This window comes from Amblyraja radiata, chromosome 3, assembly GCF_010909765.2.
Source record: "Amblyraja radiata isolate CabotCenter1 chromosome 3, sAmbRad1.1.pri, whole genome shotgun sequence".
Classification (NCBI taxonomy): Eukaryota; Metazoa; Chordata; class Chondrichthyes; order Rajiformes; family Rajidae; genus Amblyraja; species Amblyraja radiata.
In genome coordinates this window covers 39,621,584-39,634,938 of record NC_045958.1, presented here as the reverse complement: position 1 = coordinate 39,634,938, position 13,355 = coordinate 39,621,584, and the positions used below count along the sequence as shown (strand labels likewise).

Here is a 13,355-nt window from a genome sequence, read left to right as displayed (position 1 = left end):
CATGCAGATACAGCAGGCAGTGAAGAAAGCGAATGGCATGTTGGCCTTTATAACAAGCGGAATCGAATATAGGAGCAAAGAGGTCCTTCTGCAGTTGTACAGAACCCTAGTGAGACCACACCTGGAGTATTGTGTGCAGTTTTGATCCCCTAATTTGAGGAAGAACATTCTTGCTATTGAGCGAGTGCAGCGTAGGTTTACAATGTTAATTGTAAACTGCATTTCGATGTCTCTGTACTGTACACTGACAATGACAATTAAAGTTGAAACTGAATCTGAATCTGAATCTGAATCTTAATTCCCGGGATGGCGGGACTGTCATATGCTGAGAGAATGGAACAGCTGGGCTTGTGCACTCTGAAGGATGAGAGGAGATCTCATTGAAACATATAAGATTGTTAAGAGTTTGGACACGCTAGAGGCAGGAAACATGTTCCCGAAGTTGGGGGAGTCCAGAACCAGGGGCAACAGTTTAAGAATAAGGAGTAAGCCATTTAGAACGGAGACGAGGAAACACTTTTTCTCACAGAGAGTGGTGAGTCTGTGGAATTCTCTGCCTCAGAGGGCAGTGGAGGCGGGTTCTCTGGATGCTTTCAAGAGAGATCTAGATAGGGCTCTTAAAAATAGCGGAGTCAGGGGATATGGGGAGAAGGCAGGGACGAGGTACTGATTGGGGATGATCAGCCATGATCACATTGAATGGCGGTGCTGGATCAAAGGGCCGAATGGCCTACTCCTGCACCTATTGTCTATTGTCTATTGCCTATTATATATGGTCTATGCTATATTGACACACTGAACTGTTCTGTATTTATGCTTACAATATTCTGTTGTGCTGCTGTAAGAAAGAATTTCATTGTCCTATCTGGGACACATGACAATAAACTCTCTGGACTTGACTTGAACAGTAGTCTAGCAAGCATTGAGGGTAGGGAGAGAGAGAGTTCTTGCCTGAGGTGTGGTGGGAGTTAGGCTCACAAGGCTTTTCTCTAGAGGGTTTGAGACCCCGCACCTAGTTAGTCAACAGCTGTTGCAGTCGGGTATCAGAGTTGGCCTGACACCAAAGAAATATTTCAGGGGTTGAAGGCTGGGATATCTGAATTGGCTGCGGTATCTTAAGAGACAGGCTGAGTAGGGAACAGTACAAAGAAGGGAAGTACTGTATCGTTGCTGAGGGTGCGATTGGAAAGGCACTTTAAAGACCGGCATCGAATGCCAGCGCAAAGCGGACATGCGCTGAAGCCCAGTATCTAGCAGTTTGGAAGGAACGAGCCTAGGAGGTTCAAGGCCCCGCCTGTGTTAGTACCTAGAATTTGGATAAGTTGAGGACTCCGTAACGGTGCTGGGAACCCAGTGTTGGAGTATAATTGGTTGAAGGAAATACTCGGGAACAACACTGAGGATTGATTGAAATTAAAGACGCGTCTATTATAATTACATGAATTCGTGGGAAGGGAGCTAAAATAGTGGGGTACGGTAATTAAGAAAGTAAAGGTCTAAATTCTTCAATTCAAATTTTACCAAATTCAAGGCTTCATATTGAAGGACTGGCTATTGCATTGAGATCTTGTATTTCTATTCCGGGCTTTCACATTGAGGGCACTGGCGATTGTACATTAATAAAAGTGTATATATTAGATCGTTGGTTAATTGTGTGTAAAAAATATATATTTTGGAATTGTTAAAAATTTGTCGATTTACAGTTTGAAGTGTGTTTAAAATGTTGCCGTTGTTTTATTGTATTTATTGTGTCTTGATTTAAAGTTTTGAGTGTTAGATACAGTGTTTCCACTTTGAAGGAAATTACCTGAAATTCAGGAAATTCTGGTTGTCTTCAGGTAATTTTAGGGAAATGAAATTATTTCGGGAAATCCGGTCCGCGGGATGATTTGGGGGGAAAAAATATATTTGCAACCATCCGCGCCTGCGCAGTTGGGGTGGCCGGTGACGCGATAGGGACACAAAATGACGCCGTCTCCCCGCGCGTGCGCAGTGGGCCCAGGCGGGATCAGATCACCACCATTTTCACTACATACATCGCCTCGACACCTCGTCTGTGTGAGTGGTGAATATTGCGTTGGGAGAGGAGGAGTATGTTCGTTTTTTAGCAGGGGTGCCATGCTTCTCCGGGCCCGCAGTGTCGGCACGCCCGGTCCATCGCCTCCATCTGCGGCATCAGAGCCTCGTCGCCGGTCAGCCTGGCGTCCAGGGATCGGGTCCGTCTGTCGAGGGGAGACCGTTCTCCCGTCGCTGTGTGTGAGTGGGAACGACTGACTCTGAACCCAGTCCTGGCAGCAGCCGTGACCCAACACGAGGCGCCGCTACGGCCGGATTCCAGGGCCCCCGCCCCCCCCCTCCGCCGCGGGTCCTCCAACGCTGCGAGGGAGGGAGGTGAGAGGAGGGGGTGGGAGAGAGAGAGGGGCGAAGGGGGAGTGGGAGAGAGAGAGGGGGAAAGGGGGGTGGAAAAGAGAGAGGGGGTAAGGGGGGTGTGAAAGAGAGAAGGGGGAAGGGGGCTAGGAGAGGGGGAGGGGGGATAAAGAGGGAGAGTGGGGAGAGGAGGGAGAGAGGGTGGAGGGAGGGGGAGAGAGAGAGGGGAAGGGAGGGGGAGGAGAGAAGGAGGGGTGGGAGGGGGAGTGGAGGAGAGGGAGGGGGAGGGTACAGAGGGAGAAAGCGAGATGGTGGAGGGAGAGGGAGGGAAGGAGGAGGCGGTGGGGTAGGAAAGGGGAGAGGGAGGGAGCCATCACAATCCAGTAGTTTAGTTTGAGGCTAATTAGAGGCTGTATGGTAACTCAAATTTCACTGTACCTTAATTGGTGCATGTGACAAATAAATAATTTGATTGATTGATTGTTGTCTATATTACTAAATCTCTGATCTTGACCGCTTTTGGCCGACTGTGCTGCGATTTCCGAGAGAACGCCGCCACCTACGGCCGTCATTTTTGGCCACCTCGCTCAGAGCCCCCCTCCGCCGTATGAGTGCGGAGGATTTTTCCGTCGATGAAAAATGAGAGATATTAATGTTTTTACAAAATTCCATATTCTCTCTGCTGCCCCCCCTGGCGGCAGGGGGAGGGACTATAAAACCAGGAAGTGTCGTGCCTCATTCAGTCTCTGCCAGACCAGGAAGCGAGAAGGTCATAGAAACATAGAAAATAGGTGTACTGACGTACTTTGATTCCTTAAGAAAAATATAACTGCCATCAACAAAAGTGCAGTGCAGATTCATCGAGTGGTTCCGGAGATAATGGGTTTGCTGTATGAGAAAAGATTGAGTGCATTAAACCTGTATTCTCTAGCGTTTATATACATACTAGACTAAGTGGGACATAGAAACATAGAAAATAGGTGCAGGAGTAGGCCATTCGGCCCTTCGAGCCTGCACCGCCATTCAATATGATCATGGCTGATCATCCAACTCAGTATCCTGTACCTGCCTTCTCTCCATACCCCCTGATCCCTTTAGCCACAAGGGCCACATCTAACTCCCTCTTAAATATAGCCAATGAACTGGCCTCAACTACCTTCTGTGGCAGAGAATTCCAGAGATTCGCCACTCTCTGTGTGAAAAAAGTTTTCCTCATCTCGGTCCTAAAAGATTTCCCCCTTATCCTTAAACTGTGACCCCTTGTTCTGGACTTCCCCAACATGGGGAACAATCATCCTGCATCTAGCCTGTCCAACCCCTTAAGAATTTTGTAAGTTTCTATAAGATCCCCCCTTAATCTTCTAAATTCTAGCGAGTACAAACCGAGTCTATCCAGTCTTTCTTCATATGAAAGTCCTGACATCCCAGGAATCAGTCTGGTGAACCTTCTCTGTACTCCCTCTATGGCAAGAATGTCTTTCCTCAGATTAGGAGATCAAAACTGTACGCAATACTCCAGGTGTGGTCTCACCAAGACCCTGTACAACTGCAGTAGAACCTCCCTGCTCCTATACTCAAATCCTTTTGCTATGAATGCTAACATACCATTCGCCTTCTTCACTGCCTGCTGCACCTGCATGCCTACTTTTAATGACTGGTGTACCATGACACCCAGGTCTCGTTGCATCTCCCCCTTTCCTAATCGGCCACCATTCAGATAATAATCTACTTTCCTGTTTTTGCCACCAAAGTGAATAACCTCACATCTATCCACATTATACTGCATCTGCCATGCATTTGCCCACTCACCCAGCCTATCCAAGTCACCTTGCAGCCTCCTAGCATCCTCCTCACAGCTAACACTGCCTCCCAGCTTCGTGTCATCCGCAAACTTGGAGATGTTGCATTCAATTCCCTCGTCCAAATCATTAATATATATCGTAAATAGCTGGGGTCCCAGAACTGAGCCTTGCGGTACCCCACTAGTCACTGCCTGCCATTATGAAAAGGACCCGTTTACTCACGGTCACGGCTCTCTGAGCTGCGAATAACACTGAACGCACGTCTACTCCACGGTGAGTCCCCTCGATGCGGCTGTAAAGTGGCTGCAGCCCTTTTTAACAAGTTTGTGTTCACAAAATGAATTTTGGTTGTCGGGTGTGCAGCCCAATTGTTTGCCTCTCCTTTTTGACAGGTTTGTGTTCACAAAATGAATTTTGGTTGTCGGGTGTCTGCAGCCCAATTGTTTGCCTCTCCTTTTTGACAGGTTTGTGTTCACAAAATGAATTTTGGTTGTCGGGTAGCTGCAGCCCAATTGTTTGCCTTGGCTTGGCTTTTAAAATCGTTGCAACAGTTGGATGCCTGCCCAAGCATCCATACGGCCCACAATGTCTACACTAGCCCTCTGGAAACCAGTACCTTCAGCCCACAACACCCATACTAGCGCAACAGACAGCCCCCCCACTGGCGAGCAGTATTGGAATTGGTGGAGAGGTGGAATATTGCGTTGGTGAGCAGCCCTCCCGTGTGATGCTGGGACCCAACGGGTTCCACAGTCTAGTATACTTATAAAACTCTGATCTTGGATGTGTATGTATTTGTTCGTCTGCGTTTCACATCTCCTCGAAAACATGACACGCTAACGGTGAAATGTTTACATATTCAGATAGAGATTTACGCCATGATGTAAAAAATCGCCTCATATGAAAATTTAATGCATTATTTCCTGAGATTTATGAAAATGTTCTCAAATGTGCAGAAACTTGGAAAAAAATCACTTTTTCCCTGTGATTAGCTCTGGTCACAACATTGTTGCTATCCAAATACACTGAGTTCTGCTCGCCCTACCAAGTGCAAATGCTTTTTTTTAAAGTTTAAAAATGAGGGAGGCTGAATAAGGCGAAAAGAGCAGCCCCAGCGCAGTTGTCGGCTATGGGTGAGTGCTCAAATAAGGGGAATGGGTTGCGTTGGTGGACCAGGCCTCCCGTGAGACAGGGACCCAACGGGTCCCAGTTGGTCTAGTAACTATTAAAACTCTGATCTTGGATGTGTGGGTGTGTGTGATGTTGGTCAGCGTTTTATATCTCCTCGAAAACACGATGCGCTAACGGTGACATTTTTACATATTCCGATAGAGATTTACACCGTGCTGTCAAAAATCGCCTTATCTGAAAATTTGATGCATTATTTCTCATGTTATTTATGAAAATGTTCAAATAATTAAAATAACTTGGAAAATAAACGAGATGGTCCCACTGATGATGTCACAATGGCTCTGCTCATGCACAACGAGTGACGTCACGCACCTCACCCCCCCCCCCCCCCCCCCCCCATTTCTTCAAAATACTCTGCGTCCCTCTCTGTGCCCCTGCATCCCTTTCTGTGCCCCTGCGTCCCTCTCTGTGCCCCAGCGTCCCTCTCTGTGCCCCCGTGTCCTTCTCTGTGCCCCGTTTCCCTCTCTGTGCCCCCGTGTCCCTCTCCGTGTCCCTCTCTGTCTACCCCTTCCCTTTCTAGCCATGCCTGCAAGTTGAGGGCTATGCGTGAGTGGATAGGGTGGGGACGGGGTAAAAGGAGCGAATGTATAATATTAATATAATATCAAGGAGGGTGGTTTGTGTGTGTGTAGGGGGTGGTTAGTGAGTGTAGGGGGTGGTTAGTATGTGTGACGCCGCAGGCCAGCCCCCACCCCCATAACCATGTGTTGAGGGGTCGGGACCCAACGGGTCCCCCTTGGTCTAGTATACTAATAAAACTAGTACACTGAGTTCTGCTAGCTAGCAAGTGCATTTTTTAAAAGTTTATAAGTGAGGGAGGCTGAAGAAGGTGAAATGAGCAGCCCCTGCGCAGTTGTCGGCTATGGGTGAGTGCTGGAATATTGCGTTGGGGGAACGGGTTGCATTGAGGGACCAGGCCTCCCGTGGGAGCTAGGGTGAGTGGTGGAATATTGCGTTGGGGAACAGGTTGCGTTGGGGGACCCGTTGTGACTGGGACCCAACGGGTCCCACTTGATCTAGTATTGAGTTATTTGTGACACTGTATTCCAGGCACACACTGCACTCTACACAATATGCATACCATGCATGCACGCCTACAGGGATGAGGTGGAACAGCTGACAGTGTGGTGTGGAGAGAATAACCTGCTCCTCAACACCTCAAAGACTAAGGAGCTCATAATAGACTACAGGAAGAAGAAAACGGACATTACACCATTAATCATCAGAGGGGACTGTGTGGAGAGGGTGGCGGATTTCCGCTTCCTGGGAATCCACATTGAGGAGAACCTGACATGGAACGTGAACACCTCTGCGCTGCTGAAACAGGTCCAGCAGAGTGCACTTCCTGAGGGTGCTCAGGAAGAACAACATCACACAGAGACTGCTGCTGTCCTTTTATCGGTGCTCCATAGAGAGCATCCTAACATACTGTGTATGCGTGTGGTACACCAGCTGCACAGCGGCTAAGAGGAAAGCGCTCCAGAAGGCGATTGACAACGCCCAGAAAATTGTCGGCTGCCCTCTCCTCACCTTGGAGGACCTACACAGTTCCCACTGTCTCAAGAAATCGCAGAACATTATAAAGGACATTTCCCACCCCGGACACTCCCTGTTTGAACTGTTGCCGTCAGGCAGACGGTACAGATCAATGAGGACAAGGACAAACAGACTTTTATCCCACAGCAATAACTACACTTAATATAGCCACCAAATGAGCGCAGGTTTTTTCATGTTATTTATTTTAGTTGTTTATTTCAGATATTTCTCTTTTACGTATCGTTAGCTTTTAGATAATGTGTGAATGGTGCACTTACTGGTTGGCATTTTTAGTTTTGTTGTACATGTTTACATGTTATAATAATAAGAAGGATATTGAATTATGTGAGGTAAGGGAAACGAGTAGAGTAGTTATGGATACTATGAGTTTCAAAGTAAAAGAAGTACTGACACTTTTGAAAAATATAAAAGTGGATAAGTCTCCAGGTCCTGACAGGATATTCCCTAGGACATTGAGGGAAGTTAGTGTAGAAATAGCCGGGGCTATGACAGAAATATTTCAAATGTCATTAGAAACGGGAATAGTCCCCGAGGATTGGCGTACTGCGCATGTTGTTCCATTGTTTAAAAGGGTTCTAAGAGTAAACCTAGCAATTATAGACCTGTTAGTTTGACTTCAGTGGTGGGCAAATTAATGGAAAAGATACTTAGAGATAATATATATAAGCATCTGGATAAACAGGGTCTGATTAGGAACAGTCAACATGGATTTGTGCCTGGAAGGTCATGTTTGACTAATCTTCTTGAATTTTTTGAAGAGGTTACTAGGGAAATTGACGAGGGTAAAGCAGTGGATGTTGTCTATATGGACTTTAGTAAGGCCTTTGACAAGGTTCCTCATGGAAGGTTGGTTAAGAAGGTTAAACTTTTGGGTATAAATGCAGGAATAGCAAGATGGATTCAGCAGTGGCTGAATGGGAGAAGCCAGAGGGTAATGGTGGATGGCTGTTTGTCGGGTTGGAGGCAGGTGACTAGTGGGGTGCCTCAGGGATCTGTGTTGGGTCCTTTGTTGTTTGTCATGTACATCAATGATCTGGATGAAGGGGTGGTAAATTGGATTAGTAAGTATGCAGATGATACCAAGATAGGGGGTGTTGTGGATAATGAAGAGGATTTCCAAAGTCTACAGAGTGATTTAGGCCATTTGGAAAAATGGGCTGAAAGATGGCAGATGGAGTTTAATGCTGATAAATGTGAGGTGTTACACCTTGGCAGGACAAATCAAAATAGGACGTACATGATAAATGGGAGGGAATTGAAGAATACAGTTGAACAGAGGGATCTGGGAATAACCGTGCATAGTTCCTTGAAGGTGGAATCTCATATAGATAGGGTGGTAAAGAAAGCTTTTGGTATGCTAGCCTTTATAAATCAGAGCATTGAGTATAAAAGCTGGGATGTAATGTTAAAATTGTACAAGGCATTGGTGAGACCAAATCTGGAGTATGGTGTACAATTTTGGTCGCCCAATTATAGGAAGGATGTCAACAAAATAGAGAGAGTACAGAGGAGATTTACTAGAATGTTGCCTGGGTTTCAACAACTAAGTTACAGAGATAGGTTGAATAAGTTAGGTCTTTATTCTCTGGAACGCAGAAGGTTAAGGGGGGACTTGATAGAGGTCTTTAAAATGATGAGAGGGATAGACAGAGTTGATGTGATCAAGCTTTTCCCTTTGAGAATAGGGAAGATTCAAACAAGAGGACATGACTTCAGAAGTAAGGGACAGAAGTTTAGGGGTAACATGAGGGGGAACTTCTTTACTCAGAGAGTGGTAGCGGTGTGGAATGAGCTTCCAGTGGAAGTGGTGGCGGCAGGTTCGTTGGTATCATTTAAGAATAAATTGGATAGGCATATGGATGAGAAGGGAATGGAGGGTTATGGTATGAGTGCAGGCAGGTGGGACTAAGGGAAAAAAATTGTTCGGCACGGACTTGTAGGGCCGAGATGGCCTGTTTCCGTGCTGTAATTGTTATATGGTTATATGGTTATATGGTTATAATGACAATAAAGAACAATTTCAATTTCTAAGCTACATTATATATGTGCACAGTGCATAATGCCTTGCATAACATTGTACAAGTGAGTAACAGAAGCAGGCAGATATGGTGTGGTTACATAGATCTGTTTTGCCTTGTTCTTCTTTGTGTTGTTAACATGTGCCCGCAAATGAAAAACAACAACAAATATCACGCAGGAAGCATTTTTGAAAATTTCAGGAAATACCATCAAATTCTAGGAAATTTGGGATTTTATTTCAGGAAAAATATTTTGAGTTGCGGAAGCACTGGTTAGATACACTGTTGTAATCGTGCTTCAAATCGTGAATGTATATTGATATAGTGTGATTAAGACTACTGTTAAATCGTCGCTGTTCAATCAAGGGTTCGTATTCTTTAGGTCCATTGATCAGTTACTGGAAAAAGTAACTGAGGTAGAGGAATAGTACCTGTTAGAAAAGAGTATCTTGATGGGAAGTGTACCACTAAGTATATAAACTTAGAAGAGGAAAGAGTACCTGTTAGAAAAGAGTACCACAGCGAAAGAGTACTTTGAAGGGAAAGTCTCCTGTTGGTTGAAAACAGCACGATTTGGGATTATAAATATACTGTGATTTGTTTTTTGGACAGTCCAGTTAACGAATGCGATATTAGACAAATGTTTGTGTTCTATATTGGAGTGTGTTTTTGTGTGATAGTAATAAGTGGTATAGTTTCTTGTCTAAGTACGATTCTGCTTGTGTGTTTGGAGCTCATTTGTCTGTGTGTTTCGAGTGCAGGAGATTTGCTGCTGAAGCATGTTTGATTGTTTGCTGAAGCACCTTAACTTGTTTGTCGACCAAGGATTGTTACTTGAAATTGTTTACAGGATTGGAAGCTTGCGTGAATTAGTGTGAGACTGTGAGGGAACTTTTGGGTATCCACTTTAAAGGAGATTTGATAGTGTGATTGTGTTGTGAGAAGTGCGAGACTGCTGACGCGCTGCGGAACTTTTGGCCGTTGTTTGGGAGCGAGATTGATAAATCTAGAAGATTGTGATTGGAGTGTGAATTGCTGAGATATTGTGTGAATCATTGAGAGTTTGTGTACATTGTTGGCAACAATGGGAAATCAGGTCGAACGAGATACTATTGAGGACCCCAAGAATCTGTTACAATTAGTGTGTAGCGAGTTTCCACAAAACATTGAGAGATTAAATAATTTTTCGGGAGCGCTGAATAGGAAATTAGGAGCCGAGTTGTGGCCCAAAGGAGGGGTTGGAACATTGAAGGGAGTGAAGTATATCGAACAGATTATTTGGCAATGCAGCAATAGTTATGTACCAAAGGAGTTGATTGGGTTATGGAGAAAGTATTATGAAGAACAGAAAACTAGTAGAGAGGCTGTGAGAATGGTGAATTGGCAGGAAGCAGCTTCAAAGCTTAGAATAGAACTAAGAGATGATAAAGTAAACCGACCTCCAGACACCTTGAAAAAGGGGTGTGGATGTACTAGAAAACATAAGGAGCGGGAGAGAGAGAAATCTCCTTAAGGGAAACTGGCACCAGTAGATTTAGATAGTAGTAGGTGGTTGGCATTGGCTTTGAAGGGGGAGAAGATGATTATTTGGAAGATCGGGAAAGTGTTAGGATTAGGAGAAGTTCACAGCCTCCATATTATTCCTCTTGCGTTCCCCGTACTCCATCCACACATTGTACAGCTTGGGCACACAACAGACACTTAGAGCCTGCAGCACCTTTAACACCATCTGCAGATTCCACAATAAAGCCTGCTTTACAAACAGTAGCAACACTAGAACAGGATTCTTTGAGTCCAACCGCTCCACTATTGGCAGGTAGTCCAGTAGCTCACGGTGCCAGGAGTAGAACAAAGATGATAGCTCCCGTATTTAAGGAGAGAGACATAGACGATAGCTCCCGTATTTAAGGAGAGACATAGAGACATAGTACAACCCCAGAATACTTTTGTAAGCCTAAGCATTGACGAATTAGACGAGTAGCGAGAGATCAGAGAGGTTCCTTTAAGAAATACCGTAATCCCCCTGGTGAAGAGGAAGACATATCGGAGGGTGAGACAGTAGCGGGAGACACTGAGATCCCGATATGGATAATATCATCAGAGCAGAGCAAGTATCCCGTAGGCAGTTCCCAGTCAGGGAAATGCCTAATCCAGCTTTTGATCCGGTTAGTGCAGTGGGTGCAAACAATCCCCGAATTATTGATGTATATACCCAATGGAAACCTAATGAGATGATGGCAGTACTGAGCAAGATACCTGACCATAAGAAATCACCCGTTTCCTTTGTGGATTACCTTAGAACCACAATGTGTGTGTATCACGCAGAATCCCAAGATTTATGGGCTGCGATCCAGCAGATAATTACTCCGACAGAGCATACCAGATTCCTAGCAACCTTAAGGCGCTGTCCCACTGCGGCGACCTAGTTGGTGAGTATAGAAGAGTTTAGGAGAGTTTGAAAAAATGAGGTTATCCACTTTGGTGACAAAAACAAGGGGGCAGATTATTATCTCAAATGAGGGAGGTACAGCGAGACCTGGGTGCCCTTGTACACCGGTCACTGAAAGTTGGCGTGCAGGTATAGCAGGCAGTGAAGAAAGCTAATGGAATGTTGGCCTTCATAACAAGAGGATTTCAGTATAGGAGTAGTGAGGTTCTTCTGCAGTTGTATAGGGCTCTGGTAAGACCACATCTGGAGTATTGCATACAGTTTTGGTCTCCTAATTTGAGGAAGGACATCCTTGTGATTGAGGCAGTGCAGCATATGTTCACAAGATTGATCCCTGGGATGGCGGGACTGTCATATGAGGAAAGATTGAAAAGACTAGGCTTGTATTCACTGGAGTTTAGAAGGATGAGGGGATATCTTATAGAAACATAAAATTATAAAAGGACTGGACAAGCTAGATGCAGGAAAAATGTTCCCAGTGTTGGGCGAGTCCAGAACCAGGGGCCACAGTCTTAGAATAGGGGAGGTCATTTAAGACTGAGGTGAGAAAAAAACGTTTTCACCCAGAGAGTTGTGAATTTGTGCAATTCCCTGCCAGAGGGCAGTGGAGGCCAAATCACTGGATGGATTTAAGAGAGAGTTAGATAGAGCTCTAGGGGATAGTGGAATCAAGGGATATGGGAAGAAGGCAGGCACGGGTTATTGATTGGAGACGATCAGCCATGATCGCAATGAATGGCGGTGCTGGCTCAAAGGGCCGAATGACCTCCTCCTGCACCTATTTTCTATGGTTCTATGTTTCTATGTCATGTTGAAGACCTCCTTCGACCACCTTCGACTATGTTGAAGACTAGCTTCGACTAGCTTCAACTAGCTTCGGGAAAATTGGACATTGAATAGTGTAGAGTGAAGACGACCTCTTTCGATCTCCCTTCGACTATGTTGAAGACTATCTACGACTACGACTATCCTCGATTACCTACGAATAACATGCGGACCTACTGCGACCTACTTCGACAAAACCTACGAGTAAAAAAAGCACCGATTTTTTCCCATGGTGATCTTTTTTTACTCGCGGGCATTTTTCAACATGTTGGAAAATACGCCACGAGCTAGCTGAGGCCTCGAGTACGTGGGGACTACTCTCGAGCATGAAGGAGAATTACAAAGACCTCCTAGGACCTCGTGTCGAGGGCAAACTCGTCTGAACGAGTTTAGGTAGCCGCCGTGGGACAGCCCCTTTAGGACACCCAAATCATGAAGCACTGGCTAATGAGATCGCTGACAATAGTGCAAGAGAAGATACAGTTTGCCCTTGCGAATACTCTTCAGAAGCCGATAGATATTGCTAGGTTTCTGGATGTTAGACCGAAGAAAGGAGGGAGCAGATGAGTTTTTAGAGAGATTCTCGGAGTTATACATGGATCAGTCAGGTGATCTGAATTTTAGGAATGGGGCAAATTCTTCTCAGTACTGCGCAATATTATTGAACAGCCTTCTAACTAATGTGGCTGAATCAATTAAAACCAATAATATGGACTGGTCGGAAATAGTTCCAGTCAGAAGGCTCGGACAGTGAGATATCACTGGAAAGATATCAAAAAGCAGGAAGGTCAGCCTGCAGTAAAAACAAAAACAGAATACGTAATTAAAAAGGCGCCGCCAAAATATGACTCAAGACAGTGGAGTCCTAAAATATTAGCAAAGTATGGAATGAGAAAAATTAGGGTTCCAGTATATCCAGAGCATGGCCCAGGAGAAAGCAAAGTTTTAGGAGTCACTAGACCAAGTGCAGACCCGTTGGGACTGTTCCCCCAACGTGTGGTTGCGGGGGAGGGGGGGGGCTGGGGGCTGCATGCGGCATCACCCACACTAACTACCCCCCCCCGCACACATGCTAACTACCCCCCTTGATATGAAATTAATATTATTAATTTGCTCCTTTTACCCCATAACCGCCCTACCCACTGA

The 13,355-nt window shown here is 45.4% G+C and overlaps 1 protein-coding gene and 1 long non-coding RNA gene across 2 annotated transcripts in view; one reads left to right on the top strand and one right to left on the bottom strand.

Moving 5' to 3' along the window:
- The window catches only part of slc28a3 (solute carrier family 28 member 3), a 213,583-nt gene that overhangs the window by 149,295 nt on the left and 50,933 nt on the right, over nucleotides 1-13,355 (bottom strand). The gene's annotated exons all lie outside the window — the stretch shown is intronic.
- Nucleotides 2,732-6,405, top strand: LOC116970940. The gene is made up of 3 exons (XR_004411360.1): nucleotides 2,732-2,849; nucleotides 3,233-3,234; nucleotides 6,381-6,405. It is a non-coding gene; the product is annotated as an uncharacterized LOC116970940 (long non-coding RNA).